General features: G+C 49.8%; 1 pseudogene; it reads right to left on the bottom strand.

Moving 5' to 3' along the window:
* Nucleotides 1–316: 316 nt before the first annotated feature.
* Nucleotides 317–24,078, bottom strand: LOC121434706 (annotated as a pseudogene).
* Between the last annotated feature and the right edge of the window lie 526 nt (nt 24,079–24,604).

Below are 24,604 nucleotides of genomic sequence, written 5' to 3'. Positions count from 1 at the left end.
CGCTCAGCAGCAGGGCACGGAGGCGCCACGGCACGGGGAACTGCAGTATCTGGGGCCGGTGGAGCACATTATGCACTGCGGTTTCAAGAAGGAGGACCGCACGGGCACCCGCACCTTGTCGGTGTTCGGCATGCAGGCGCGATACAACCTGAGAGGTGACCGTGGCCAGTCCCCACTACCGGGAAGGACTGCGGGAGGACGAGCGGCGGGCTGGGCGCGGAGGCCGCGATTAGTCTGACCCGGCTTAAAGAATCCTACGCTCTGCGTTCCCGCCCTAGAGCCTCAAGGTGATAGCTACTTCAGGTAAACCTGGTCCTTAAGGCTTCTTGTTCCTATCCCCCATTAGGTTCCAACTGGTCGTGCATCTCCGAGGGTCGGAGAAGAAACCTGCCCAAACCTTGCCCTGAAGTCCCGACTTGTGCTCCTCCTCTTCCTTCCCCTTATCTTCTGCTCCCCTTTGCAACTGTTTTAAAAATTGGCGGGAAAATGTCTTAGGTGGTGTAAAAGAGGCACAGAAAAAGAACCCAAGCCTGAGGCAGAAACTGTGGGGTTACCCCCAAACAGCCTTGGCTTTTATAGAGCAACTCAGAGGATGTGTGAGCCTACAGAGTGGCCCCAGGGAAGAAGCGCTCTTTTGGGGTTCCTGGCACCAGGCGTCAAGCCCAAGACTTTGAGTGAGGGTTTACTTATCGCAAGCATGTTCTGGAGGTGGAAACTTCGGCAGCTACTGCACGGATTAACCCAGTGCGCGGGGCCTCCTAGAATAGTGAACTCTGTTGCCCAGTTTTAGTCCATTTCCTCTGCTTATTCTGTAGACAAGTTATTCTTCTCTAATCTTCACTCAGCTTTCCCACGTAGACGGTAAAGAGGAAAGTATTGCTATCTGACAAACCTATACTCTGAGCCTTTCCTCTTTACCTTGTCTGTTGATTGAGCTCCTGCCCTGCCCCTTTGTCTCTCTTCTGTTTTGCCTTCGGGTTCGGAGGCATAAACATTTCTGTTTTCAGATGCTAGGTCAGTTTGCTCCCCAAATGTCTGAAAACTTTTTCAGTTTTTACCAGAGTGATATCGCTCTGCCTGGAGCGTGGTGGACTTGGATATGTCCTACAAGAGACAGAGTCATTAGCAGATTCTGTCAAGGCCATGTTTACAGTCTTCCATTCTTGGGGCCAGGGGAATAAAGGGCATGGGCATGGGGAGCTCTTGGTCACTCTCTATCCTGAACCTATTAGTCCTGGTCCTGGTCCAGGGGCTACTGTTGTGGAGGAAGGGGGCACTTTAGGTGTGAATGCTCAGAAAGTAGGACGTGGCCCTCTGGGGTCTCTTGGGCAGGGGGTTACTTTCTTCTTTAGGAAGCAGTGGTAGTTGGAAGAAGAGGGCTCTAGGCTGTTTTGTGCCTGTTCACCTCATAGCATCCTGGGCAACCACTGTCGCGACTCAGCTTTTTATAGATAGGAGACCTGATTTCTCTCTTGTGATCCTGAGTGTTGATTGGCCTTCTGACCAGTGACCAGGGACTACCAGGACAGCTTCTAGAGCATAGTTGTTATGGTTTTGGTCCCTTTAAGAGACAAGCCATGTCCACTCCCTGCCCCATCCGCTGAGCTCTTTTCCTCTTTTCCGTCTTCCTCTGGAGAGGCAGTTTTGCTTCTGCCTCTCTCCCCACTTCTCTGCTTCCCCCCTTCTCTGTCTCTTTCTCCTCTTCTCTCTCTCTCTCTCTCTCTCTCTCCCTCTCTCTGTTCCCCCCTTCACCCTTCCTCCTCCATAACCCCCTGAATAAACATTCAACCTCACCCTGCATGTCGTGTCTATCCATGTTTCTGTCTTCTGCCCGCCCGCCATGTGTCTCCCTGCCTGGGACCAGCCATTGCTCGGGGACCAGCAGCCGTCTCTTCCTGGGGCCCACTGCCTGCTGCCACATGGCCCGCCACCACTGCTCTGGGACCAGCAGCTGTCTCTGCCTGGGACTGGCTGCTCCCAGGGCCCGCTTCCTGCCACCACATGGCCTGCTACCACCATTTGGGACCTACAGCATTTCTGCTGCCTACTGCCGCGGGGATCTTGCAGCATTTTTTAAAAAAGAATATTAACAGTTGCCCCCTCTCATCTGCTTCTTGAGACATCTCGAGTCAATTCTATCTCCAAGATAGGATCTTGCCTCTGAACCAGAGTTTAATCTCTTGCTATCTTTGAGACAAACATAAACTAGTTCATAAGGAGTGGTGGGAACCGAGAGACCAAAGTAAAACGTCCACTCTGTCCCGACTCATCTTCCCAATCGTGAGCACACCTCCTCCTGAAGGAAGGGACTAGGGTACTCCATGGCAGTGGGGCCAGCATTCATGTGCTTGCTGTCCCACACCATGACCAACAGCATCTTAGGGAGGAAGGGGTTTATTTAGCTTGTATATCCCAATCAAAGCCCATCACTGAGGAAAGTCAGGGTAAGGACTCAAGCAGGGGCAGAGGCAAGAGCCCTGGGATAAAGTTAGCTTGCTCAGCTTGCTTTCTCATATGAAACAGGACCACTGCCCAGGGCTGGCCCCCCACAGCGGGCTGGTAGAGCCTCATCAGTGATGAAGGAGGTGGTCCACGGAATGACCACAGGACGAAGTGATGGAGGCAATTTCTTACTGAGTTTCCCCTCCCCTGTGACTCATTTGTGTCAAGTTGGCAGAACCAACCAGTACTCCTGCCCTCTCTGTCAGAGACTTCTTCCTTCCTGTTCTGCATACTGAGAAGTGGCAGGGACTCTATTGAGTTGGTGGCTCCAGGATCAAGATGTATTTATTATCCACAGTGCGTCAGCTTCATCTCCCCTGGCAGGAGCTGACTCAGCTTGACTCTGCACGTTCCAGATCTTCCTTTTGTGTCCTCCCCTACCCTCGTTAAGCCCTCCTGTGTCTCGGCCTGAAGTGATTTTTCTGAAATTTCTTCTCTTTAAGCGCACCTTGGATTCCCAGACCTGAACCTGTTCTGAAAACCCTTATCCTGCGGGGTGTGCCCTTGATGCCAGCCTCAGGTGTGTGACCAGTCTCCCAGAGCCCCGCAGCCCTGCTGCTGGGAAGCATCCGCCTGCTGGGTGCAAGAGACTCACGAAAGAGGCTCCTCTGGCAGCCGCAGCTGCTGTTGGTGCAACGTTGTTGTCTGTTGTCGGGTGGAACTCTGAACTGCTGAGGTGTCCCAGGTGGGGGCAGGAAGTGGGGGTTGCTGAACCTGCTCATTCAAAATCTGGCTACTTGGGAAGAAAATGTCTATTTCTTCCCTTTCTCAGCATCACTATTTTGGGTTTTGTTCTTTTTTATTCTTTTATTTTTTTTAAAGACATCATCTTTATCCTCCATGTCCAAGTAACTGTGTGTTGTAGGCAGCCTTGCCTCTGCTGGGATGAAGGGGACTCCGCCCTCCCTGCCTCTTTGAGAGGCTGCTTCTCCTGCACTTGCCTGTGTCCTAGTCTTGTCTGTGAAGTGGGCATGATGCTCCTTGCTACCTTCCAACCTACCTCACAGGGGAGCTGTGGGGACACCATAATCTGAATGTTATGATGCCTAGCCACTACCTCCCTTCTCTGCCCCTCCCCACCCTGGCACTTCTCCCCTCTGTGCCCCTTCCATGCCTCTGGCTTCTGCTTCAGACCCCTCCTCTCCTTCCTCTGCTTCTTTTCCACCAAGGAGCAGTCTGACTTCAGCAGAGTCCCCAAGACAGACAGCCACAGCCCCCTGCCTGGTCTGTGCGGGCATGGGACCAACCCCCTGGCCCCACTGCCTGAAGCTGCAGCCTCTTGCAGCCTGGACACCCTCCTGCCATGACCATTCCTGTCGCTCCCTGTCCGCAGGCAATTGAAGCAAATGGATACAAACTTCATCTATAAAAATATATTTACCTCTATTTTTGTTCCATTTGAGGGCTACTTTTATTGGTTTCTATAATTTGATTAGTTTGGTGAGCCATGGCTGCCCGGGGTGCAGGGGGTCCTCCCTCATACTGAGTCCCTCCCTCTCTCATTCTGTGTGTCTCATCTTTTTCCTTCCCCACCGGGATCCTTCATGCTGAGCCAGCCTTAGAAAATAGCGAGAATTTAACCTCTGCCAAAAAGAGTTTAAAAATTAAATCACAAAGAGCAGAATCTCTATCCCCAAGCCTCTGAGCCTACCCTCTGAGGGAAGCGGCTTACTTCCTCTTTACTGCCCAAGCCTATTCTTGTGACTCAGGACAGCCTGCTGAGGACACATGGAACCCTGGGCTTTGGAACCAGGGTGTTTTTAAAACAGCCTGCATTCTATCTGCCTGAATGCTGACCCCTGTGCACACCAACAACTTTGGTGGTGTGTTTTTCCCTTTCAGCCCCCAACCACAGCCTTCATGGCTACAGTTGAGACCTTGGCTGACATTCATCTCTAGTTGCTTCCTGTAGCTAAAAATGTAACCAGAGAACCCAGGGTTGGTCCTCCCATGCTAGCACTTCAAAGGCTGTGTGTGCGGTGTACTCGATTCGGGGGCCCAGGGTCCCTCAGATATTTTTCTCTTTTGTCTTGTCTTTTGTTTTCTTTTGGACCACTTGTAAGTGTAATGGGTTTGCTGAGAGTCCCTGGCAGCTCGCTGCGCGATGAATCCCAGGATGGTACAAGTCCCTGGCAGTGGGCAGCGGCAGCAGCCGGTCCTAGGCAGGGGCTGCACACGAGGCCATGCGGCATGTTTCCATGTGGCGATGGGGGGTAGGCAAGAGAGAGACAGATAGGCATACCATACAGAGTGGAATTGGACATTTATTTAGGGGTTATGGAAGGGAAGGGAGAAGGGCAGAAAGGAGGAGGGAGAGAGAGAGAAGAGAGAAAGGGGGAAAGAGGAGAAGAAGCTGTCTCTTCTAGAGAGGGATGGGAAGAGAGAGAGAGACTAAGACTGCAAGTGAGGAAGGAAGACCTACCTGCCTCAGTGGATGGGGGAGGGAGTGGGTGTGGCTTGTCTCTTAAAGAAACAGAACAACCATTACAGTAAGTGGTCCCCATTATGAGAGATTTCTTGGAACAGTCTCTAGCCTCTCTGGCTTCCGAGTTGCCTGGACTTTAACACCCCGCCTGTGGAGAGAGGATGCTCTTCTGCAGGCCCTGTGGTGTTTTTCTTGGGTTTTTACATATTCAGCTATGGTAAAAACCCTCAAACTATTAGCCACCTGCCTGTGAGTGCTCCATCAGTGTCCCGCTGGCTCTGCTTTTCCTCAAACTGTCCCTGCCACCACCATCGTTGTGCCCGTGGATTGTTTGGATCCACGAGGCAGCTGTCTTCAACTCCAGCCTTTGTGCCCACCACAGCTTGTGGCATGGCGGCTCGGCAACAGGGCAGATCATGCCTCTAGGTCTCTCTTCCACACAACATGTTACCCTTCTGCCATCTTGACTGAGGTCAGGTGACCTTACCACCATCTTAACTGAGGTCAGGTGATTTTACCACCATCTTAACTGAGAGCCCTGTCAGGTGACCAAGTTCCACCATCTTTACCGAGGTATTCCCTTTCTGGTTCTCTGGTGTTAACTCTGTTACATGGTGACCTTACCACCATAAAAGAGAAAAGAAAAGAAAAAGAAACTGAGATTCAGTTTAGGAGCAGATGCTCTCCAAGAACCTACTCTGCTCACCCTCTGCTTTAAGTCAGACTGGCGTCCAGCTAGGGACAGTGCCCTCTCCATGGTCAGGAGCCTCGTGGAGGCAGGGCAAGAAAGAGGAAGTCACAGGCTTGGTTTTTCTGTGCACTCCCACAAGGCTGCACCACTGGGACCTGGAAAGAGACAAACCATGACTTTTACCTTCGTTTCCTCGTTCTTTCCCAGGAACTTCCCACCCACAGCCAGATCATTCCTCTCAGAGCTTGAGGGGAGACCAAGGCTGCTGCACCCCGTCACTGACCTGCAGCCGAGGACAGAGGCTTCCCAGGCCCTGTCACACCTCCTGGGCATATCAGCTTCTCCCAATAACTTGACACTGAGTGGGAAACGCTGGCTCTCTGAGCGGGAAGAGTGCTGCAGCATGAACCCAATGCCTCCGTTTGCTGCCAGGCAGAGGTTTCACTGCTGAGCCACGCCCCCAGACCCACACTGGGGGTATTCTAGGCAGGGCTCTACCACCAAGCCATGCCCTTTTTTTAATTGTCATGTCATTGTGGTAAGCAAGGCAGGCTATCAGTGCCGTTACCAAGATGACAAGAACGGAGGCTCAGAGGGGCCTAGTAACTACCCCAAATCACACAGCTACTAGTACTTGAGATACTAATCCTGTCCGCTCTGGGTATGGTCTTCGACCTGGCCTCTCCTGGTGTTGAACATGAGAGGTGATCGAGCACAGACATGAGGCAGATTTAAGGTGTCTCAGAGATAGCATACCTATCTTAGTTTTCAGTGGCACAGATGAGGGTTGACACCCTTCAGGGCTGGATGCTCAGGAGACCCCGGGAGACTCAACATCTTCAAAAACAGAAGGGGACTTAGAACAAGAACATAGAGAGAGTCCCACCCCACCAAGGTGCTCACCTGAACTAGGCCTGGGGAGGGCTCTGTCACCTTCTGGGGGTTGACCCCAGTTCACCTCAGGAGATTGAGACAAGCTAAGCTCCAGGGACTCTGGAAGGAAAAAAAATATGAGGATCCAATATTGTCATTATTACTACCACCTCAGTTGTTCAGATATTTACCAATTGAGGTGCAGCATGGAAAAAATTAAGATTCCAAACCCAGATCCAGAAATACTGGCTGCAAAACCCCTCCCTGTCAGTTATTGGCTGTGTGAGTTTGAACAAACTGCTTAATGTCTGTTACCCTCAACTTAAGTTGCTCAACATCAAAATTAGTTGTGCTTTTGATATGTGAGGAGTCAGAGCAGCCGAGAACAGGGACAGAAGTGTGATATTTCCCGGGAGCACACAGGACGCCGTGCTATGGTGTTGACCTGGCTGATAAGATGTGTAGGGGCCAAGAAATGCAGACCTATTGCCCACATTGTCTGGCAGTCAGAGACTCTGGGAGACTTACAGGCACAATCTGCACCTTCTGACACAGGAGGGGGTCGCCTGACACCGTTAAAGCTGGGTAAACTTGGGGCCATCCTGAGGTGGTCAGGCTATGCTAATGTGGTAATGCTAATGCTCCTTCCATTGTAACTATGAGGTCACCTGGAAGGAGATGTTCTCAGCCTAGTGACCAAGTGGACTTGAGGAAGACCTGACTTGAGTCATCCTGCTACCTGTGTTGATTGCCTTGGCCGGTTACTCAGTCTAGGGTTTGTAACCCGCCTGGCAGTTCAGTTATTCCAGGGTCCCGGAGAGGCACTATCTGGAAGATAATGGGATAGAAGAGAAGAAGGAGGCCATGCTAGGTTTGTCAGAGCCTCCGTTTATTAGAGATGGGGTACAGCTTATATAGGGTAAGGAGTTGGGGGGTGGGCACAGGGGCCTGGGCTCTTGCCGCGTGGTTCACGTTGGTCACGTGGTTCATGTTCGGTCAGGTCACTAGGCCAGGAGTTCACAGGTTGACACACCTAGTTCTCTAGATAGTTTGGTATGTGGGGCGGGTTCTGCTAACAGATAGCTCTCTATTAACAGCCAATTTGGGTGTTGGGTAGGCTCTGTCAATAGAACGATTCTTAACACACTTAGGGGTGTGCGGTTCTCTGCAGACTCCCCAGGGTGATGGTTCCTGCAATAATCTTAGGAGGAAGTGGCTCCTGACATACCTGGGCAACAGAATGTTAATGAAGCCTTTGGTTACCTGTTCCCCCAATTTATGTTGATATGAAAGCTTCTGGAAAAATAAACGCGGGTGATTTCAGGATCTGAAGAATCCCTGGAACTCCCTCCCGATACTGTTGTGTCGCAACGTTCATGTGATGGTCAGGGATAATTCGTGGGAATCAGGTCTTGTGTGTCTTTATTTTTCCCACGCCTCTATGCTAGTGAGCTGTGTTTTTTGTTGGGGCTGGTCCCCAACAACAGTGGGTTTGGGGGGGCTTCACAGTGGAGTGACTGTCTTTGAGTCACACATGCTGGCTGCTGTAAGTAATCCTAAAACCTCGGCAGTTTACCGAAGCACACTTGATGAAGTCGTCTTTGGTGTGGATGCCCTTTCTGGCTGGGATGGACAGAAACGTCAGAGACAGATGGAATGTAGGAGGAATGTGGCAGTGCCCATATCTAGGGGAAAACACCCAGTGAAAGTGCTTTACCTAAAGAATCACCGCGGGAAGCAGTGAGTGCCTTCTGGGATTTGTAAAACAGTTTTTTTTTCTTTGTGGGAGAGATGACCGCCTTTGTGTGATGTTGGCCATTAACGCTTCTGGTGCACCTGAAGCTCTTGAATTATTGAGCACTGTAGATGGTACACACTGAGGACTAAAATAGCCAGGGCATGATGCCTTCCTTTGAAGAAGCATATGAGTTAGAGTAGGGACCTTGGTATGAGGAACTTGTTTATCCAAAAATCAACTTTGTGCAGTAATTAGTTAATATGCCTTTGTACAGCTGTTCAGTTCAGTCCACCAGAGGCTGGATCTTCCTACTGCCACACAGGCCTAAACATTTCATCTTGGACTGACCTCTTTTCTTTGAATGGCTCACACAACACAGGGCACCCAACAGAATAGTAAACAGCACTATCTTACTGGGCAGTAGTGGCACATGCTTTTCATCTCAACAATCCGGGGGCAGAGGCAGGCGGATCTCAGCAAGTTAGAGGCCAACCTCATCTACAGAGAGAGCTCCAGGACAGCCAGGGATGTTACACAGAGAAACCCTGTCTCACCTTCCTCCCCCGCCAAAAATTAATAGCTATCTGTATAGTAAAAAGGGGGGCTGGTGAGTTCTCTCAACTGATAGGTTGCTTGTCATCATGTCTAACTATTTAAGTCCCATACCCAGGGTCTACGTAGTAGAATGCAAGAACTGACTCCCAGGAATTATCCCTGACCTCCACATGAACGCTGTGACATGAGAACACAACACACAAAAGTACACAACACACACTGTGCCCTTGAGGGGATGTCTTGATTGGCTTGGGCTGTGGGCATGTCTATGGGTTGTCTCTTTGATATGGGAAGACCCTGCCTGTAAGGGGGTGGTACCATTGCCTGGGGTTGGGTCCGGGAGCAAATAGGATGGGAGTTGAAGAGATGGCCCAATGGTTAAAGCACTTGCTCTTTCACAGGGCCCAGGTTCAAGTCCCAGCCTTTACATGATGGCTGACAACCATTCTAACCAGTTCCAGTAGATTCAACGCCCTCTCTCCCCACCGCCTTCCACAGCTGTGGGATTGGGTAGGCGATCAAGGGGAAGGGAAAGAGTTGGGTGTGGACTCACTAGGTTAGGGCAGGTGAGATAGGAACCTGGGGAGGAACTGGAAATCTCACCTCCTACTCTGAGGACTTTTCTCTTTGGAGTGCAGAGAGATAGAGACTTGGGCTCAGTATGTGGGGGGCTGTTTCTGGGGGCCACCTAGACCTGTCTGCGTTTCCTCCACATCCACAGCTGTTGCTGGTTTGGGGGAAGAAAAAAGGCTTGTTCAAGAGGAGAAAATACAAGGATAGCACCAATGTATGGGCCCCACCCAGAAGGCTCTAAGGTCAGCTGTGTGGAGGTTGTCTTGACCGTTTCTGGCCTTTACAAACTCCATGTACACCGTATGGTCCGTGTGTGTGTGTGTGTGTGTGTGTGTGTGTGTACAGGTCAAAAGACTTGTGGGAATTCTTTATCTCCTTCCATTATGTGGATCCCTGGGATTGAACTACGACCATCAGTCTTGGCTCTTACCCACTGAGCCATCTCAGCAACCCCAGTATTTTTGAAAATGTATTTATTTGTATCCACGCGTATATATGTGAGGGGAGCTGTGTGCATGCTAATGTACGTGGCGGCACAAAGGTACATCAGATCCTTTGGAGGTAGAGTGACAGGAGTTTGTGGGTGTTGGAATCTGAGCTCCAGCCCTCTGATAGGGCAGTAAGTGCTAGGACCCAATGAGCCATGTCCCCAGCCCCATGCTCTCAGATGTATATAAGACCTGCACGTTGCCCCTGGAAACCAATCTGGAACAGCTACATCTCACACTGCTGTCTGTCCTAGCTGGGAACATGGCCCATCTCACTGTTTTATACAGCTTCTTTTTCTTTTAAAGACATAAGTGTGTCAAGGTATTTTCCTTGTCTTTTTCTGCACCCTGGCCCCATTGGTGTTTTGCCTGCATGTGTATCTGTGTGAGGGTGTCAGATCCTCTGGAACTGGAATTGCAGATGGGTGTGAGCTGCCATGTGGGTGCTAGGAATTGAATTCCAAGTTCCCTGGAAGAGCAGCCACCTCTCCAGGCCCTGTTTAGTGCAGCTTTAGTGAGAACTAATGATATTTAGGGTTCTCAGTGGCATCTGGCCTAACCTTCGCTGGCTTTAACCTTAGGAATTTAGATTATCATTTGATTATAAAGCCCATTGTTTTTGTTGGTTTGTTTGTTATGTTTTGGAGACAGTGTCCTGATTTTTTTGTTTTGTTTTGTTTGGATTTTTTTTTTTGAGATAGAGTTTCTCTGTGTAACAGCCCTAGCTGTCCTGAAACTAGCTCTGTAGACCAGGCTAGACTCAAACTCACAGAGACCCACCTGCCTCTGCCTCCCACGTGCTTCTATTAAAGGCCTGTGTCACCACCATACAGCTTCAAACAGTGTCGTGTTATGTCAGGTTCAGCAAGCCTTTAATTAATTATTTTTTTTATTTTGACATGTCCTATTCATAATACATTGTTTTTTCTTAAAAATAAATTGTGACCGGGCAGCGGTCGGATCTCTGTGAGTTCGAGGCCAGCTTGGTCTACAGAGTGAGTTCCAGGACAGGCTCCAAAGCTAGAGAAAAACCCTGGCTCGGAAGGAAAAAGTAGGTAAGTAAATAAATAAATATGGATGCTTGGCCTGCAGAGAGGGTGTTAGAACCCCCGGAACCAGGGTTACAAATGAACGTGGGTGTTCCCTATCCAGTCTGGGTCCTCTGAAAGAGCAGCAAGTGCTCTTAACTGCTCAGGCATCTCTCCAACCCTCTTATGTTTTTTGTTTTGTGTTCTCATGTATATCATGCTAGCCTTGAACTCCTTATGTATTCAAAGATGGCATTGAGCTTCTGATCCTCCTGCCTCTACTTGCTGAGTACTGGAATTGCAGCCTGAGCCACAGCACCTGGAGTACATGGTACTGGGAGTTAAACGCAGGTCTTTGTGCATGCTAGGCAAGCATTTGACCAACTGAACTCTTCGTTTGAAAACCCCAGCCTTGTTCTTGAATTTGGAATTCTCCTGCCTCAGTCTCCTGATTGGCTGGATTACAGTTGTGCACCCTAAAGACATAATTTGGAGTTATGTAGCTCAGGTTAGAACCTAGTCACAAGTGAGCAGCCAAGCACACAGGTGCACGCAATAGGCTGTTTACATCAGGCTTAAAACAGGTCCAATGTGGTGAGCACTTGAGGGACAGAGGCAGGAGGATCACCTTATTTTCTAGCCAAATTAGGTTACATAGTTTAAGGCCAGCCATAGCTACAATGTGAGGCCTCGTCTCAGAGAGAGAGAGAGGGGGAGAGAGAGGGAGAGAGAGAGGGAGAGAGAGGGGAGAGAGAGAGAGAGAGAGAGAGAGAGAGAGAGAGAGAGAGAGAAGTTGGATTGAGCATGGTGCTGCACGCCTTTAATCCCAGCACTCGCTTCAGAGGCAGAGGTAGGTGAATCTCTGTGAGTTCAAGGCCAGCCTGGTCTACAGAACCAGCTCAGGACAGTCAATGCTGTGCAGAGAAATGTTGTCTTAGACACCCCCTAAACAAACAGTATTGAAAACAGAGTGCTAGAGAAACAGTTCTGCCCACAAAGGGCTTGCTGTGCGAGCTTGAGGACCTGAGTTCAATACCGAAAACTCAGATAAAAAGCTAGAGGTAGAGGCACAAGCATGGCCTCTGGGCACTGGGGAGGCAGAGACAGGCAGATCTATGCAGCTCACTAGCCTGGAGCCTACTTGGTGAATGACAGAGCAATATCTGAGGAACAACGTGCACTGTGCCTAAGGATGCTGTTCCCTGGCTTCCACACACACATGCTCCTGAACACACACACAAAATAAAAGAGGAAAGAAGAGAGAGAGAAGCCGGGAGACAGGAGAGGGTGGAGGAGAGAGAGAGCACAGAAAACCTGAAGGCTAAATTTAACAGCAACTGACTGGAGATGGGCACTAGACATCAACTTTTGGCGTAGGGGGGAGCTGGACTTAGCTGTGGCATTTGAGAGGAGCCACTTAGAACAAGCCAGAGAGCAGCTTTCTGAAACTAGGTCTTTAGGACAATAGGGCACTTAGAAAGGAAGGAAGAGGAGCCTGGGACAGACTGTCTGATGGTTAGGCTGCATCTAAGAATATTTTCGGAGAGGGTTAGCTGAGAGGAGGAAGACCACACTGACCTAAGTCACTGCATCGCATGGGCTGGGACCCCCAAAATGAATAAAAAAGATAGAAGAGAAAGTCAAAGGACAGATGGGTCTCTAGGAGTTCAAGGGCAGTCTCGTGTACACAGCTAGTTCTAGGAATCCACAGCTATGGAACAGAGAGACCTTGTCTCAAGGAGTGGAGAAGGGGGCAGAGTGCTGGCTCAGAGGTTAAGAGAACTTGCTGCTCTTCTAGAGGATTCAGGTTTGGTTCCCAGCATCCATATCAGGCAACTTATAACTGATTGTAACTCCGGTTGCTCTTCGGACCTCCAAGGGCACTCACATACACATGTAAAAATATATACAGACACTTAAATGAAACATAGCAAATCTTAAAATGTAATAACAGAAGCAAGGCATTCTAGACTTGCTTAAAGAGAAGAGTGAGTAAGCTGGAGGGATGCCAGTGTTATGGTTTTTGTCTCTTTAAGAGGCAAACCATGCCCACTCCTGGCGGCCCCTCCTTCCTCTCGCCATCTTGGATCTCTCACTGTCCCCATTTGGCGTGCGGGGCGTTTTCTCTCTCTCTCTCTCCCTCTCTCTCCCTCTCTCTCCCTCTCTCTCTCTCTCTCTCTCTCTCTCTCTTTCTCTCTGGTCCTTCTCTGTCTCCTTTCTTTTCTCCTTCTTCCCCCACACTTTCTGTCTCTTTTAAGCAATAAATACTCAATTCTATTCTGTACAATGTGTCTGCCCATGTGCCTTCTCCCACTGCCTGCTCACACTCGCCAGCCCGCTGGTACCAGCCCAGCGCCACATGGCTTAGCCCTCCCCCGCTGCTTGGTACTGGACACAGGGGACCCACCTGCCATCCCACCCAGGACCTGCTGCGAGCTGCTCGGGACAGGCGGCCATCTCTTCCTGGGACTGGCTGCTCTGTGGTCCTGCCTGCCTACTGCCGCTGGGGACCCACCAGCATTTCCCACGGCCAGCTACTCGGGACCTGCCAGCATTTCCTGACTCTGCTTTTTTAATGTTTATTTTTATTATTTTGAATATGAGTAGATGTGTGTCTATATGTGAGGATGTGCATGTGGAGGCTAGGAGCATCACGTCCCCTGGCGCTGGAGTTCCAGATGATTGACAGCCACCATGTGGGTGCTGGGAACTGGACCATGGTCCTCTCCAAGAACAGCAGGTGATTTTAACCACTGAGTCATCTCTGCAATCCTGACTCTCTGTATCTTGAACCACTGAAATTTGAGAAGTCCCAGCCCCCACTCCTGCCACCATGAATTCTGCCTTACCTGGCCCACAGTGAAGAACCATATCCTCAAAACATAAACCAAAATACAACCTACCATAACAAGTTTCCCTTAATTGTTTCTTGTCAGATGTTGGTTCACATCAAGAAGAAAGTCAGTGTCCCAGACAGTGCTGGCATTGTCTACAGTTCCTAGGAGGAACTTGGAGTCTGTGGCTTTGGTGCTGTGGGCAGGGAGAGCAGGGGTAAGGTTGTACCTGGGGAGACCCCAGGTGCAGTAGGTACTCAAAGGTGCCCAGGTCCTGCTCCAGGCCGCTGTAGGTTTTCTGTCGGGGACCAGCCTTGGAAAAAATCATCTCTTTCCAGGGTAGGGACATGGAGATTTAGAAATATAAGTAAGGAATATGAAGACTTGTGAAAATAATAATAAAGCAGAAACCATAGAATAGTATTGGGAGGGTGTTCCAGTAAATACTGAAATTGCCTGCATTTATTTTTCCATACACTTTTATATCCAATGCAAAAGGGGAAGAAGGTGACAAAAGACTTCATTAACATGATACAAAGGACAACTCAAACAGTTAATTGCTTCAACCCTTTGAGGTATCAAGTCATAGCATTCTGTTGTTGTGGCAGTGAACACACCCTAGACCAAGTATCCTGAAAGCAGCCACTCCTCAGGTGACCTCCTATTACAAAAGAACGAGCAGAAGCCTGTTTGCACGTCCTGACCATCTGTCAGGGTGGAGTGGATCTACCTGTATGGGCCATCTTAATGTCAACAGACCCAAGTAATCATGTCCTCAGTCAGTACTGTAGCTACATTTGTTAACTGCTGTGGCAGTCCTTCTATAGATGTGTTGGTTTTATTGGTTAATGAATAAAGAAACTGCCTTGGCCTGTGATAGGGCAGAGTAGAGCTAGGTGAGGGGGGGAACTAAACTGAATGCTGGGAGAAAGAAGGTGGAGTCAGACGCCATTGAGCTGCCAGAGGAGAAAGACACAATCAGCCAGCTGGAACCTTGCCTGTAGACCACAAATCCCATGATAAAATATAAAATAATAGAAATGGGTTAATGTAAGAGATAAGAGTGAGCTAGAAATATACACAAGCTAATAGGCCAAGCAGTGTTGTAATTAACACAGTTTCTGTGTGATTATTTCAGTTCTGGGCAGCCAGGAACAAACAAGTGGGCTTCCTACAACAGTCAACCATTTTGCTCAAATTACAGACTCTCAATCAGACAAGGTGGCGAGAGGCTCATATTTTTTGGCCTCTACAGTATTTCAAATCTGTTCTTGCTCCTAAAGTCTCCCAAAAGGGGGAGATACAAGATTAGTCCCTTAAACCATCAGATCCTGCTCTAGCTGAGGGGGGAGGCTTCCTCTGAGCAGTTTCATTCCAGATGGACTTCACCTCTCATGACCTTCTTTGCCTGAACTACTGGAAACTCCAGGTCATATGCCCCATGTGATTGATCCTTAAAGCCATGCAGCCTAGCAGCCTGCAGATAAAATTGGAAATATCTATTCATTTCTGTGTTTTTACATGATGTTCACAGGGATCATACGAAATAGACACTATTTCATTTTTAATATCTATTTATATATATGAGTGTTTTGCCAATATGTATGTGTGTGCATCGTGTACATGGAGGACTGAAGAGGCTGTCAGATCCTCTGGGACTGGAGTTACGGATGGCTATGAGCCAACATGTGGGTGCTGGGAATTGAACCCAGGTTCTCTAGAAGAGAAAAAGTGAAGGCGTAAGTCACAATCCCACACCAGTTTGGAATTATGATTAATAGAATGGTTATTTATTTAAGGGGGAAAAACTTATAGATCACCGTCCCAGACAACAGCCCTCTGTGCATTCAGGAAGAGAGCCTAGTCTCCAGAAGCGGAGGGCAGTTGCTGCTTGGAGACCACCCCCCAATGGGCTGGTATCTCAGCAGCTACTGGCTGAAGGAGCGGAAGGAGCTCCCACAACAAAAAAGTACTCTTAAATCCTTGAGCAATCTCTTCAGTACATTTTCTCGAGACAGTCTCACTATGTAACTCTAGCTGTCCTGGAACTCACTTTGTAGACCAGGTAGGCTGACCTTGAACTCACAGAAATCCCGTTTCTGCCTGTCAAATACTTTTCTTCTCTAGAGAAATGCCCCCAAGTGTGTAAATAACGTTTTTAAGGTCATAGTCACATTGAGGGAGACTTTGCTCAAAGCCAGAATGTCTGTGTCAGAATCACCTGAGGAGAGCGAGTGAGAAGGCCGGCAGGATAAGGCGCTTGGCAGCAAGCCTGAAGACCCAGTCCATCCCAGGCACTGCCCAGGGGAAGATGTGAGCCAGCTCCTGGAAGCCTGAAGACCCAGTCCATCCCAGACACTGCCCCGGGGAAGATGTGAGCCAGCTCCTGGAAGCCTGAAGACCCAGTCCATCCCAGACACTGCCCCGGGGAAGATGTGAGCCAGCTCCTGGAAGCCTGAAGACCTGGTCCATCCCAGACACTGCCCCGGGGAAGATGTGAGCCAGCTCCTGGAAGCTGTTCTCTGGCACATGTGCACACAGTTCATTCGAACCATGTATCTTCATGTGTGCAAATACTCGTGCATGTTTGGAAGTGAGTGAAGGATGGCTTATGGGGATTGGCTCTCTTATCAGACATGTGGGTTCTGAGGCTTGGGGGTTGGTGCTCTTACCTGCTGACACATCAAGTCAGCACACAGAGCACATAAAAACACAACAGTAATAATAAGCTGTTCCTTTGGTTTCACTTTGCAGGGCGTGGTGGCACACATCTTTAATTTCAGCAGGAGGAAGGCAGAAGGAATAGAACACTGTGAGTTCCAGGCCAGCCGGGAATCTATAGTGAGACTATTTAAAAAATAAGATAAGATCAAATCAGATCATCTTATTATTGAGGGCCTGGGTTCACATGTATGTATGTGTGTAGATGGAAATCTAGTAGAGTCGCTGTATCTAAGGCATTCATCAGGATAAAATAGTTGCTTGTTGGAAGTATTTAGACCTTGAAGAAGTCACTGCAGAAACCAGTGATTGTTTTCAGTTCCCTATAGGGATGTTTTTCTGATGGAGCTTTACGGCCTTTGCACGACTCTGATCACAAGACCGTCCCGGCAACTTAGGGAGACCCTGTCTCACAATAAGAAGTAAAAAAGAGGACTGGGGAACAGGTCGGGGGAGGGGGGGGAGTGCTAACCTAGTGCTCACCTGAGTTCAGAGCACATACACACATCCTCAACTACACTGGCTCCACACACACAAGATATTACTAAGTGAATGAGCCTGGCAAAGCTGCTAGAGGCTGCGGGAAGTTAGCTGCAGATGTTACTCTTAGAGAAATTATCAAGAGGCTGGCTATCTTGAAACAATTAACTGGAACCCAGACTCCATGTTTGATGTAGAGTATTGTGGACTACAATACCCACAATGCATAGGAGCAATGCAACAAAAATAATCCTGAGGGGTGATGGTACATGAAATACACTAACCTTTGATTTGGGGGGCAGGGGAAGCCAGTTGCATTGTAAACTATAATTCCCATGATGCCTGAGTGACTCGAACTGGTCTGGAAAGAGAGCTCTGAAGCCTGATGGGGAATGTAGTCCGCTCTCTCCGTGCACCTAGTTCTAGATTCTTGTCTCTATTGCTGGAGACTCTTGGGTGGCCGTCCTCCGCCAGCTTTGGAGGAGATTGGGAGAGAGTCTGTCTTTGGGGTCCCCGATCAGAGGAGATCGGACATCGATGCGACTCAAGGGAGTGTGAGATCGGGCAGGAAATGATATGTCTCCTGCTGAGAGAGGGGGTTCACCCTGCTGGGGCAGAACGAGGTCCAGGAAGGCTCAGAGGGGAGGGCGGGCTGGAGAGGGACGAGAACAGTTTAGGAGAGGAAAGAATTAGGGAACTGAGGTAGTCTGAGCCTCTGCTTCCAGCCCACCTCAGTACCCAGCCTGGACACCTGACTTCTTTGGTTACGCTGCCCTTCTCTGCTGGACAAATTGTGGGGGAGTTCCCTTTGGGAACATCTGCACCCACTTTGCAAAGGATCAAGCCGCCACCAAGGTCTCTCCATGCCTCATCCTTTCCTTAAGCCACGCCTCCAACTTGCTTGCCCTGTCCTTAGACCGCCAACCTGCCCCTAACCAGTCCAAGTACTCCCTTTAACTCCTCCTTCCCTTATGTCACGCCCTGATAATGATAGGGCTCCTCCCTAAGCCCCCAAAGAATTCCTACTTATTGTGGGCTCCTGGTCCTCCTACTCCGTGTGTCTGGCTACAGTTCAGCTGTAGGGCTGAACGTGTGTCTGCCGCGACCTCTGCAGTGATTCCGATATGCGCCTCTCTCTCCTTCTGCTCAGCTCTGGGGAGCCCCTGGGGCCTTCCCGGGGGGGGGGGGGGGGCTGGGGACGTGCAGGCGACCTAGGTAGTCACTAGCAAATGGGCACACAGAGTGACATCGCTCTTACTCCTAAAGCCACCGGGTCTGTTGACGTAGGACCCAGTGTCCTGAGGTCTAGGAATTCGGCAAGCTGGTAAAGTGCCTGAGACAGTCTGACACTTGAGAAAAAAATAAAATAAAAATTGGAGGGCGAGGTGATGTTGTCTTGAAGCAGCAACTTTATAGTCTGGGATGGTCTTGAATTCTTTGTGATTATCCAGCTTTCTCCTCCTGAGAAATGTCGGGAACACATTTTTTAACATCCGGCCATCGTGGGTGAGTAGGAATGGAACCCTTTTCCGTAGGGAGGGGAGAGGAATCAACCCTTGGGAGGCAGAGGCAGGTGGATCTGAGTTCCAGGCCAACCAGGATTATACAGTGAGACCCTGTCTCCAAATCCAAAACTAACCAAACAGCTAGGCATGGCTCTGCATGCCAATACTCAGGGAAACTGGGGAGCTGAGACAGTTAGATCCTAAGGGCTTATGGGCCAGCCAGCCTAACTAATACAGCAAATTTATGGCTCAGTGAGACCCTGTTCCAAGGCAACAAGATAAACAGCGAAATAAAAGACACGCTGAAATTTTGCTGGTAGGCCAAGACCACGCGGTGATGCACAGATTAATGGATATGGGTAAAATTGAGATGTAAGAGTTAGCAAATAAGAAGTTAGAGCTAATGGGCCAAGCAGTGATTTAAATAACATAGATTCTGTGTGATTATTTCGGGGCTGAGCAGTCAGGAACAAACAAGCGGCCTTCCTATAACATACACATACATATATATGTATGTGGCACACATACACACTCACTCATGTATGAGGACTGTCTGGGATACATAGCAAAACACTGATTTTTTTTTTTAATTACTGGGTTGGCACAGTGGCTAATAGCACTGACTGCTTTTCCAGAGGACCGGGGTTCAATTACAAGCAGTAACATGATGATGGTTCAGTAACTCCAATCCATTCCAGAGGCTTCTGTGGGCTTCTGCCTCCCTAGGCACCAGGCACACATGAGTTGTAAACTTTCATGCAGCCCAAACAGCCAAAGGCATAAAACAGTAAAATATTTTTTAAAAGGATCCCAAGAACATTCCTTTGAGTGGGGTATACCCATGGATGTGGATTGGGTTAAAATGCAAAATGAAGAAAATACCAATTCATTTAAAAATGAATATTTAACCCATTACATGCCCTGTTTAATCGACCTTTCTGGTTGTTATGACAGAGTAAGTGACCTTCAAAACCCAAGTTTAAGAGCCAGGGTGCGACTTAGTCTTAGTCGGTAGAGATACTTTCCTTTCTAGATCATTCCGTAAGGAGGATGACCAGGCCCTGAGTAAAGAATCAGTGAGCTGCTTTGGAACCAGGTCTGACCTCGGGGATACAAAGAAGCCAAATGGCTTTGTATCTCGTCACTCAAACTGCAAGAGACCTGACAAAAAATGGCTCAAGGAGGTTTCTATTTTGACTTTTTAAATGCAAAACAGTCTAGAAATGAGGAAATTTTTTATTCATTAGAAGAACAAACTTGTCCCCCCCCCACACACACCACCCCTGAAATGTACCAGATAAACAGACGACCTTGATTTGAAAGAACCCAGTGAAAGACAGGATGTGTTGACAGCAGCCCCGGAAGAACCAGAAGCCAAGAAAATGAGCACCCAGCAAATGCTTGCACCCAGCTCTGCACAAAGACGCCCTTCCTTCCTTCCTTCCTTCCTTCCTTCCTTCCTTCCTTCCTACCCTCCCTCCCTCCCTCCCTCCCTCCCTCCCTCCCTCCTTCCTTCTTCCCTTTCTGTTTTCAGTTAACAAGACAAAGTTTCACTGCATAGCCCTGGTTGTCCTGGAATTCACTCTGTAGACCAGGCAGGCCTGCCTCTGCCTCCCCAGTTCTGGAATTAAAGGCCTGAGCCTCACTGCCCGGCCGGAAATGGGACTTTTTATAGAAAGGTTGAGAGACTTTTCAGGGCACCACTAGGTTCAGGGTGGGGCAGCTCCATCTTATCAATAAAGGAAGGAGGAAGATAGATAGTCTTTCGGGATTTTTTGATGGAGGGAAGAAAGCTTCCCAAGGGCCTGCAGATTCTCCCTTGCATCCCCCTAGGCCCTTAACATTTGCTTGAGCAATAATTGGCAAAAGGCACCTGAAGCCGGATGTGTCAGATGGGAACGTGAATGAAATAATCCCACACTAGCTCCGAACAGGCTATATTAAGGCTTTTCTTTATTAAAAGGAAAACTCACGGATCACAACGAGGAAAGAGGAACGGGGTCCAACATCCAGGTGTGGCATGCAGGAAGAGGTCAAGCGGGAGCTCCCCTGGAATTTTTGTAGCCAAAGCCATGCCCCAGCCTCTCAAAGGCCATTGGCTAAAAGTGGTTCCCCATTAGGCACCAAGATTTGGCAATGGATCAGTTTGGTCACCTAAAACACTGGATTTCCAATCCAAAGGGTGCTGACTGCTTTGTACCGATGATCATGTCTGCCAAATGGTGCCGCGGACTCTCGTCTCCCAGCGAATTTGATCAACAATACTGGAGAGATGGCTCAGTGGTTAAGAGCATTGCCTGCTCTTCCAAAGGTCCTGAGTTCAATTCCCAGCAACCACATGGTGGCTCACAACCATCTGTAATGAGATCTGGTGCCCTCTTCTGGCCTGCAGGCATACACACAGATAGACTATTGTATACATAACAAATCAATAAATAAATATTTAAAAAAAAAAAAAAAAAAAAAAGCCGGGCGTTGGTGGCGCACGCCTTTAATCCCAGCACTTGGGAGGCAGAGGCAGGCGGATCTTTGTGAGTTCGAGACCAGCCTGGTCTACAAGAGCTAGTTCCAGGACAGGCTCCAAAACCACAGAGAAACCCTGTCTCGAAAAACCAAAAAAAAAAAAAGGGCATTCCTAGAATCAAAGGTAGCAACCAAAGAGACCAGGTTGAACCCAGATCTGCAGCTGGGTGCCAGGTAGTAAGCTATCTCTAGAGACTCATATGATACGTATTAAAGTGTGTGTGTGTGGGGGGGGGGGGGGAGGGTAAGGGTTGGGACCCAAGACTCCCAAGAGCCAGAGTGGGAACTCCTGCAGCAGTCAAAGAACCAGGGCCTCACTTCACATCTCTTCGTAGTTTGCGGCTCCACTCTGAGGAGCTGACATCCCTGAGAGGCACTGTGGTTGTTTGAATGTTAAGTGGCCCCCTTAATCTCATAGGGAGTGGCACTGTTAGGAGGCGTGGCTTTATTGGGGTGGGTGTGGCCTGTTGTAACAAGTGTGTCACTGTGGGTGTGGACTTTGAGGGTGCTATGCTCAGACTACTGTTCAGGGTCATAATCAGCTTTCTGTTACCTTCAAGATGTAGACCCCGCGGCTGCCCAAGCATCACATCCGCCTGCCTGCGGTCAGGCTCTCCACCGTGAGGATAATGGACTGAGCCTCTGAACCCCAAGCGAGCCACCCTAAGGAAATGTTTCACTTTATAAGAGTTGTCGTGGTCATAGTGTCTCTTCACAGCGATTGAAACAATAACTAAGACAGAGATTGGTACCAGGGATGTCTTGTTCTTTGACATTTTATTTCAAATTGCAGCAAGGACAGAGGGGGGGAGAAAGCATCATGGGGAGCAGCGGGGAACTGGCCTGATAACGGAAATAAGAGAATATGTCAAGTTCCCCCTGAGGAGCAGCGGAGGGCTGAGCCCTGAGACACAACACTTGAGGTGGGGTTCACATAGTCTGGGTCCCGCCGCCCTTAAGGCTTTGGAGTGTAGCGGTTGCAACCCAGCTGTCCGCCCAGACCTTTTTCTATGGCACTTCTCGTGTGTCTCTGGATTGGATGCTATCGATCCGCCGATCCGATCCGTGAGGGCACAGCCGGCGGCGTCACCCAGGAAACATCCAATTGTGGGCCCTGGCTCCGTACTGCAGGACAACGGAGTTGGGGCATTGAGGCAATTGCACTACAACTCCCAGCAGGCTCCGTAATGTCGCAACCCACAGCTAACAGAGCTGAGCCCCAGTGCCTTATAGGGAGTGTAGTCCTAGATCCGGAGGCTCTCCCACAAATCCACAGGGACAAGGCAGGGAGTTGCAAAGCCTTGAAGGCGCTTGGGAAAAGGCATTTTCAGCTAAATATGTAGTGCTAGGCGCCAACATGGGGCCAGAATACCCAGTCAACTCAGGTCCAGCTCATTGGTAAATGAGCACAGAGGGCCGCTGGAAGCTCCCTTGGCTCACACGAATGGGTATGCTCCAGAGACTTTTGGCAGGAAGCCTTCCAGGTCAGGGGAGGGAAAAGGAGGAAGGCTTGCCACATCGAAAGGACAGCCCATGGCCCTAGGGAGTTGTTGGAGGCTCATTTTTGTGGTCAATGGCCCAGAGGTTCTCTCGTCAGGACCCAGAGCCGCAAAGACTCCTGGAGCACAGAAAGTTCCCGTGCTTCTGGCCACAGGTATTCATTATCAGAGTTGCTACTCCTGAGCTCACCTGAGTAGCCTTCAGCTCATTCTGGAAGCTCAGGATGAGCTTTGGCCCTTTCTCCATGGTGGGAATGTGGAGTTGCTGAGAAAAGGAGGAGTGAGGATGGAGCCCTTTCCCTTTCTCTCCCGCCAACCCCGGCAGCTCCGGCTCACCTTGCCTTCGTACAGGATTTGATGCACTGGGCAGATCTGACAAGCGGTGCCTGAGCCAAAGATTTCCCGCTAGCGGCCCTGCTCCAGCGCCCGGAACTCACCCTGCGGAACAAAGGGACAGAAACACTGCAGTCCCCAGACTCCTGCCCTGCAGCCTACCACTGTCACTCTCTCCCTAAGGCTGCTGGGAAAGACAGGTCTAAGCAAGGGACAGGGAAGAGGGGACATGGCAGTGGGCCCAACTTCCACCACAGCCCCACAGCTCAGGGCTATGGTCCCAAGATGCAAGTGCCACGCATGTCCTACCCAAGTCCTAGCCAGGTCCAGCAGGCTTAGTCTTACGACTCCAGGCACGATGAGGCCATCCAGTGCGCGCGCGGGAGGGGGGGGGGTGTTGCCAGCTCCAGTACTAAGTCAGGGATGACGGATGTCACTGCCTCCCACCCTTAAATGACCTCCCTTTCTCTTAGAAGCAACCTGCCCAGAACCCGGAAACTGTATACCCCAGTAGGAATTGGGCAGGACATCATACAGGGTGTGGGTTGGGTCATGGGTAGGCTCACCCGGGTCCTCATGGGTCCAGTAGATGAAGATGTTCATGGTGCCCACCTCGGTGAGCTGGTGGTCCGGCCAGTACAGCCAGAGGACTTGCTCACAGCCCTTCTTCTGGGCTTCTTTGCTGTAGGGCTACAGTGGGCCCATAATTCCTGGAGGGAAGTCTGGTCAGACTGGGCAAAGGCCCTCCATACTCCCCATAACACAGCCAAGGAGGAGTCTCCTTCCCCAGCCTACAGCCCTCCTGGGAGGGCTCCCACACCTCCAAGACAGAATTCTTAACCTAACAGTTGGGGTTAAGTTTAGGGCCTTGTGGGGCTGGTGTGTCCCCTTTCCTGCCTCTCCAGCCCCTCCTCTCTCTACCCCTAAGTACTAAGGTTACAGGCATAGTGATAGTAGTGGTTTGGCTTACTTTTTTACTTTTTTGCTTTTGTGTATTTTGAGACAGGGTTTCTCTGTGTAACCTTGGCTGTCCTGGAACTCACTCTACAGACCAGACTGCCTCTGCCTCTGGATCACCGGGATTAAAGGCTGTCACCATACCCAGCTGGTTTCAGGGTCAGGGTCTCTGGTAGCAGCAGAAGTTGGCCTCCAAAGCAAGACGTAGCTGGAGCTAGTCTTGAATTCCTGACCCTCTTGTCCTCACCTCCCAAGTGCTGGGGTTACAGCTGTGCACCCCCACACTGGTTTTCATCCTGTTTTGACCTGCAGTGTGTCACCCACACCAGGCTTTTCCTCTTACTCACTGTCATGTCGCCCAATGACAGGATCCCAAGTCATGTTCTGAGCCTTGTGCCAATACTGGTCTTGTCTGCCTCCCTTGGGCCAACCATGATCCTATCCCGCCAGCCCATCTATGAGGGCCCAGAGTTAGAAAATGATTGGGTAGTGGGGTTTCAACCTAAGACCGCCTATGTGCCCGGTAAATACTCTATTGCTGAACTCCACCCACAAGCCCTCTCTCTGGGGGAACCTAGGCAGGGGCTCTGCTCCCGATCCTTGCCCGCTAGCTTCCTTTTAGTGTTCTCCTGCCTCAGCTGATTGAGGAGCCATGACTACATAGCTTACATTCATGGCCATTTGCCTCCGTGCCGATTGAGGAGCCATGACTACATAGCTTACATTCATGGCCATTTGCCTCCGTGCCGATTGAGGAGCCATGACTACATAGCTTACATTCATGGCCATTTGCCTCCGTGCTGATTGAGGAGCCATGACTACATAGCTTACATTCATGGCCATTTGCCTCAGCTGATTGAGGAGCCATGACTACATAGC

The sequence above is a fragment of the Microtus oregoni genome, unplaced genomic scaffold (assembly GCF_018167655.1).
Source record: "Microtus oregoni isolate MIOR12 unplaced genomic scaffold, Mior012 000044F_ref0000062, whole genome shotgun sequence".
Lineage (NCBI taxonomy): Eukaryota > Metazoa > Chordata > Mammalia > Rodentia > Cricetidae > Microtus > Microtus oregoni.
This window is presented reverse-complemented; position numbering and strand designations above follow the sequence as displayed.